Raw genomic sequence first — 7,669 nt, 5'->3', positions numbered from 1 at the left:
TTTGTTCGTCATATTTAGGTAAAGTTGAGTGATTTTTTGGTATAACAAAATAATAACTTTGAGTAATAAAGTAAAAGTTGAGTGACCAGTCATAGTAATCCCACAAAATATTGTAAACAATCCAGCTAAAAAGGAAGCCGACCATATCGACCATTTCTTAGAACACACAATAAAGTTAAGAAATACTTCAATACAACCATCAAGTATTGTCACAACTCTTTATTTCATAAATCACTTAACAGAAGGAAGCATACAAAATGTAAATTCACCAACGCGGGAAGACACAGTACACATTATATGCAATATCAATCATGGTACATAGAAATATTTGGCCTAGGCTCAAAATCATCGGCAAAGGACTTTTCTTGTTTAAGACCAGCTTCGTCATCATGATAACCAGTTACATTAGGCCTTGGCTCGAAATCTTTCGTAAATAATGATTTATCAGCTTCTTTCAGCTTGGCGTGTCGTGGTAGACAGATATATTAGGCCTTGGTTCAAAGGCTTCACCTCCAACAGAAGGTGATGTGTAACAATCAGTTTTCTCTTTGGAGAGAGGAACAGAAATATGAGGCATAAGATGTTTAATTGCTTTAGGCATTGGCTCATCTTTCATCACAGCTCTCCAGTATTCTCCAGGGTCTTTTCTTGCATTAGTGCTGCTTGTGTACTGTTGTTACGATCCCAGTTCGTCCTCCGTGAACATGTCGTGACGGCACCTTGTCCCTACGACTAGGTAAGCCTAACAATGCGGAAGATAAACCATAATTGCGAAAGAAAATAAATAAAACTGAACTAGTAAAATAAAACGGTGTTTAAGGTGCCGCTCGGCACATACCACAACAATTCTTGAAGCTAACAACATTTCCAAAACCCGGAAACTCACAAATCACAAGCTAAGGGATACATAAGAGGCTCTGACTCAAGAATATCTATACAAAGGAGAAATACTGAAAGAGCTATACTTATTACAGAAAGCTGGAAAGGGACTCCTCGGTCTGCGGACGTAGCAGATATACCTCGAAGTCTCTACCGATACGCCTCCTTCCAAGGCTGACAGAACTGAGTGGGAGTACCTGTATCTGCACAACAAAAATGTGCAGAAAAATAGCATGAGCACACCACGGCGGTGCCCAGTAAGTATCAAGACTAACCTCGGTGGAGTAGTGACGAGGAACAATCAAGGCACCTACCGGTCAATAAACAGTATAATCATAGGAATAATGGAAACGACATATAAATATGTAAAGACTGCATGTATGACCAAGAATGCTACAATTCACAATAAGGGAAAAATACAACAAGTAACAACGAGAATATAATAAATGAGGATGGAAATGACGGCAGAATCACAATCCAAATCCTAAGGTCACAACACAGCAAGGGGAAAACAAGTCAATAACTCATATCCTACAATGATGTTCACAAAAGTCTTATCCAACTCTTTCCACAATTTCACCAAGTCTCAGACAAACCACAACTCGCGAAGACCCAGCATCTGAAACCTAACAATTGGCATCCTGTGCCCCATCAATCTCAGGGTCATACTGACAACTAACTGGCTAACTAGGGCCACTCTCACAAATATAATGGATAAATGAGGGCGTACCTCCACCCTTAGCAAAATCAGGAGGAATTCACCTCTAATAGGAGTGGTCAGCTACGTGTATGCTTGTGCAAATGTTTCTAACAAAATTCTACCAGCTAGTAAACATGAAAAGGAGAACGGACCGCACGTACGATGTTTCCTCACAACTTCCAAGCCATAAAGCTCATACCGGTAAGCAACCCACAATCACATTATTAAACAAATAGGAATGCCTCCACAGGCCGTCACAATTCTCTACAATCATCCCCTGACATAGCCCACCTTATTTCGCCACGTGTGCAAATAATAATATAATAGCACCGCCTTATTTCGCCACACGTGCATCACAATGTTCCCTCCTTATTCCGCCACATGCGCAACCCACATATAAGCATATAACATATCCAGCCTTATTACGCCGCATGTGCAATCCATCAATAACAACAACAGCACGGCAAAGACCTCGTGCAACCCTTCAAAATCAACCGCATGGCAGAAACCTCATGCATCACAGTATCAACAACCGCACGGCAGAAACCTCGTGCATCACAATATTCACAATCGCACGGCAGAAACCTCGTGCATCACAATATTCTCAATCGCACGGCAGAAACCTCGTGCATCACAATATTCTCAACCGCACGGCAGAAACCTCGTGCATCACAGTCTCAAGTACAACACAACAAACGACAATATATACAGGAACAAAGCAAGAGAATCAACTCAGGTATTTCCGTTCACCAAAAGACGGTACAACTAACTCACAAGGAATAACCGTAACAGAGAAATACTAAGCGCAATAAGAACAACTCAACAAGGGAGAAATAATATGAAACAACGATTCCATAATACTAAGTTCAACAACAAGGAAGTTAACATGAATCAAATAATTACAATTAAGGAAATATCAACTGAATATAGGATATCTAACTTCTTTCCAATTAAGACCAATTAATTACACGAGAGATAGAAATAATGCTTTCCAAATAAAGACAAGCAGTTAGGAATGATAATGTGACTATAGAAGGGTAATGTCTACAGTGAAACAAGTAAAAGTCAATTAGGCAACAAGAATAAGCCAAAAAGGGGCAAATAAATTCCAAGTAAGACATGTAAAGGTGAAGCTAATAACAGGGAACTCAATCGTATCAAGAACAACTTTATATTCGGTGACTACAAGGATCTAAGAGCCTAAAAGGGGCAATTTTCCACAAATAAATCCTAGCACGCACTCGTCACCTCGCGTACAAGGAATACAATCAACAAAGAAGACTCAAATCCTAAGGGGAAGTCCCCCACACAAGGTTAGGCAAGATACTTACCTCGAACCGGCTAAAATCAACTAGCAACCACGTTCTTGCCACGAGTACTCGACTCCAAATGGCCCAAATCTATTCAATTAAATCACACATTGTAAATAACATCTCAAGCAACTGATTCTACTATTTAATTCAAAGCTAAAGCGTGAAATTAGGCAAAATGACCAAAACGCCCCTCAGGCCAACGTCTCGGAATCGGATAATTTTTATATTTTCAGAACCCTCGTACTCTCACGAGTCTAACCATATAAAAATCTCCCAAATCGGAGGTCAAACACCCCCTCAAAACTCAATAATCCGGTCTATGAAGTTCTACCCATTTTTCATTAAAAATCTGAAATTAAAGGATGAAATTAAGAGGAGATTAATGGGAATTGGTCTAAATCGAGTGAGAAGCACTTACCCAAGTCGCCCAGGTGAAAATACCTTCAAAAATCGCCAAGAATCGAGCTCTAGAAGTCAAAATGTGATAAGAATGGTGAACCCTCGAATTTGGGATTAAATCTGTCTGCCCAGACATTTAATGCATCGCGAACGCGTAGGGAGCCTCGCGTTCGCGAAGAAGAAAGAAAAAAAATGCTGCAAAAAAAATCCCTTCATGAACGCGTGGAGGTGACCGCGAACGCGAAGGCCTGGAACCACGAAGCTACGCGAACGCGACAGACGGAATGCGAACGCGATGAAGGACAGACGTGAAGCTTCGCGAACGCGAAGGACTAAACGCGAACGCGATGAAGAGACTGGTCCTCCTCCAGAATTACTCTACGCGAACGCATGGAGGAGGACGCGAACGCGAAGAAGGGGAAAGTCAATGCTACGCGAACGCGAGAGTGAAGTCGCGAACGCGAAGAAGGATTTGGACCTGCAACTGCTGAAGCATTTTCTGCAACTTTCAAAACTCCAAAATGCTCTGTTGAGCATCCGAAACACACCCGAGGCCCCCGGGACCTCAACCAAACTTATGGACATATCCTATAACACCATTCAAACTTGTACCAATCTTTAAACCACCTAAAACGCGCCGGAACTTCGAATTAAACAAGGATTTGAGCCTAAGAACTTCAAATTTCATCAAAACACACTTTCGATCAAAAACCTAACCAAAATACGTCCGAATGACCTGAAATTTTGCACACACGTCCCAAATGACATGACAGAGCTACTGCAACTTCCGGAATTCCATTCCGACCCTCGATCAAAAACTCACTGTCGGACCGGAAACTTTAAAAATTCAAACTTCGGCGTTTGAAGCCTAAATTAGCTAGGAACCTCCAAAATTCATTCCGAACACGCTCACAACCCCGAAATCACCTAGCGGAGCTAACGGAACAATCAGATTTCCATTCCGAGGTCGTCTTTACACTGTTCCGACTACGGACCACTTTTCAACACTTAGCTCTCATTTAGGGACTAAGTGCCCCAAAACTCTCCGAAACTCAACACCGAACGTCCCGGCAAACCAAAATAGCAGAAATGAACTTAGGGGAAGCAGTTAATAGGGGATCGGGGCGTGAATTCTAAAAACGACCGGTCGGGTCGTTACATCCTCCCACACTTTAACATTCGTTCGTCCTCGAACGAGCATAGAGAACATACCTAAAGTCTTCAAGTCATTGAGTGCGCACTTCCAACATACACCCGCGGGTGATTCCACGTCACCCCAATCCACTTAAGCCTGACGACACCATCTCAACTGAAATTTAACCTTTTCTAGCAATACCAATAGGCCTTCAAGCCAGAATTCTCACCTTCCATTCGTTTCTAAAAGACCCGATCCTAAATCCATATCCGGTATCAGTCTCAACCAGCTATTTCAATACAAGCCAACACACAGAGGGTACAACCACACAACATGACACATCACCCATAGGCCCACAATATCATTTCTGATAGCAATACTTGCCTGAGATCAAATCCGTACCGGCCATAAGTCTCATATTCAACAGGAACTCCTTTCAAACCTCCACAACACTGGCGATGATACAATAACCACGAAAACCGCATAATAAAACACCCGAATAACCAAATCTCAGCCAACACCAACGGGTACACAACCCACAAGCTAAAACTCAAGAAGCATAGAACGGAAATGACTGAATATGAGAAAGGAAACACATAAGGAACTAACAAACAAATTAAACTAGCATAAATTCTTCTAAAACACAAATCGACAAAACATCTAACAAGAAGGAATGAAAGCATGTAAAAGACTCACAAGGACCTTATACTGATATAACTCTCACCGCAGTACACAGCTCGGTCTCAACATATCAAATCACCTGAAATCACGAGGGTCCCACCCTCAACACTGAATCACAAGTAGGGAACACATCAACCCATCCAGAGACTCTCACTAGATCAGTTCCGTCTATAATTTACAATACAAACTGGCCCCCATACCGGTGGAGCATAGAAATCACAGCTCGTAACACAGAATACTCAGAAGTAACATCAAACCTACCAAAATAGACAACAGGAATCTACTACTAGCCTCATAACTCTCGACAACAGCTAGAAACAAACGATAGACATGGCTATCACTCATAGAACCTCCCAACAGGGTAATCACATAAACAGAGTGCAACTCATGAAGCGCTCCCATAAATGGAACAACAAAAAAAGAACTTCTCCCCGATAAGCAACAATGTGATGAACTACAGATAGTGCCCCTCTATAACAAACTGAAATCGTACCTGGATGACATTCAATTGGCGCACCGGCCTCAAGCCTACTATATGAAACACATCAATGAGCCGGGCCTCCCCCTCTTGGGCGTCCTTTACCTGCCTGAATACCTCGCTGGGACACACCGGTCCGAAGTCTGGGATAATCTCTCATCATCTGGCTAGTATCTCCACACTCAAAGCACCCTCTCTGCTGACGAGGCGGTGGGAACTCTGCGATGCGGGTACTCCGAGACCTATGAGCACCTGAGTCACCATGCAAAGCCTGAAGCGTGAACTGAACTGGCCGACCTGCAAAACCTCTACCATGACGCACCCTGCCTCCAAAATAAGGACCGGTATACCTCCCCGGTCTACGAGGCCTCCTCGCCTCCACAAGCTCTCTCTCCTGATCTCGGCTGCTCTCTCTCTCATGACCCTGCCTGCCCTCTCTCTCTCTCTAGCATGCATACCCTCTATCCTCCTAGCAATATTCACCACCTGCTGATACGAAATATCCATCTCCAACTCACGGGCCATACTGGACCTGATGCTAGGAATGAGCCCCTCAATGAACCAGCGAACCTTCTCGCGAACAGTAGAAACCAAGGCTGAGGCATGTCTAGCCAAACTGGTGTAACGGACAGCATACTCCGAGACGGTCATAGCACCCTGGCGCAAATGCTCAAACTCCACGCGCCATGCATCCCTGAGGCTCTGAGAAACAAACTCTCTCAGAAACATATCTGAAAACTGGGTCCAAGCCAGTGAAGCTGCCTCGTCTGGACTGTCTAACTCATAGGTGCGCCACCAATCATAGGCGGCTCCTCGAAGCGAAAAGTAGTGAACGAAACCCGGCTCAATCCAGAGATACCTATAGTACGGAGAATACGGTAACACTCATCAAGAAACCCCAAGGCATCGTCTGATGCTAATACACTGAACACCGGAGGATCATACTTCTTGAACCTCTCTAGTCTCATCTGCTCCTGCTCGGAAGCCGCTGCCATGCCCTCGGGCTGAACTGGTGCCGTAGGCGGCGCAGGAATAATCTCTGGGACCTGATCAACATGCGCTCGCTGCTCAGGAGTGCGGGCGATGGGAGTCTGTGCTCCTCCCCCGGCCTGGGATGTGGCTGCAGCAAGGGGAAGCAATCCTGCCTGAGCCAAAGTGGTGCACATACTCATGAACTGTGCCAAAGCCTCCTGAATGGCTGGAGTAGTAGTAGCAGTAGGCGTGTCAGGTGCCTGGACTCCGGCTGGTTCTGCTGGTGGTACCTCGGCGGCAGCTCGCGCAGGTGCTCTCGCTGCACCACGTGCGCGTCCTAGAACTCTACCCCGGCCCCGACCTCCGACGGTTGCAGCAGGGGGCGCGGGTGCCTGATCGCCTCGGGTAGTACGTGTCCTCACCATCTGTGAGAGAGTAGAAGACAGAGGTTTAGGATTGTAGATGTCAAAAATTTCGCACGACAGGGAAATCAAATGAAGTGGAATTTTCCTAACGGTTACATAGCCTCTCGCAGATAAGTACAGACGTCTCCGTACCGATCCACGAGACTCTAATAAACCGGCTTGTGATCTGTGACTCCTATGAACCTAGAGCTCTGATACCAACTTGTCACGACCCCAGTTCGCCCTCCGTGAACATGTCGTGACGGCACCTAGTCCCTACGACTAGGTAAGCCTAACAATGCGGAAGATAAACCATAATTGCGGAAGAAAATAAATAAAACTGAACTAGTAAAATAAAACGGTGTTTAAGGTGCCGCTCGGCACATACCACAACAATTCTTGAAGCTAACAACATTTCCAAAACCCGGAAACTCACAAATCACAAGCTAAGGGATACATAAGAGGCTCTGACTCAAGAATATCTATACAAAGGAGAAATACTGAAAGAGCTATACTTATTACAGAAAGCTGGAAAGGGACTCCTCGGTCTGTGAACGTAGTAGATATACCTCGAAGTCTCTACCGATACGCCTCCTTCCAAGGCTAACAGAACTGAGTGGGAGTACCTGTATCTGCACAACAAAAATGTGCAGAAAAGTAGCATGAGCACACCACGGCGGTGCCCAGTAAGTATCAAGACTAACCTCG

The 7,669-nt window shown here is 44.6% G+C and overlaps 1 pseudogene; it reads right to left on the bottom strand.

Moving 5' to 3' along the window:
• Positions 1–272: 272 nt before the first annotated feature.
• The window catches only part of LOC109213841, an 11,007-nt pseudogene continuing 3,610 nt past the window's right edge, over positions 273–7,669 (bottom strand).

This window comes from Nicotiana attenuata, unplaced genomic scaffold (genome assembly GCF_001879085.1).
Source record: "Nicotiana attenuata strain UT unplaced genomic scaffold, NIATTr2, whole genome shotgun sequence".
NCBI lineage: Eukaryota > Viridiplantae > Streptophyta > Magnoliopsida > Solanales > Solanaceae > Nicotiana > Nicotiana attenuata.
The sequence above is the reverse complement of the archived record's forward strand: the minus strand, read 5'-3'. Positions and strand labels throughout refer to the sequence as shown.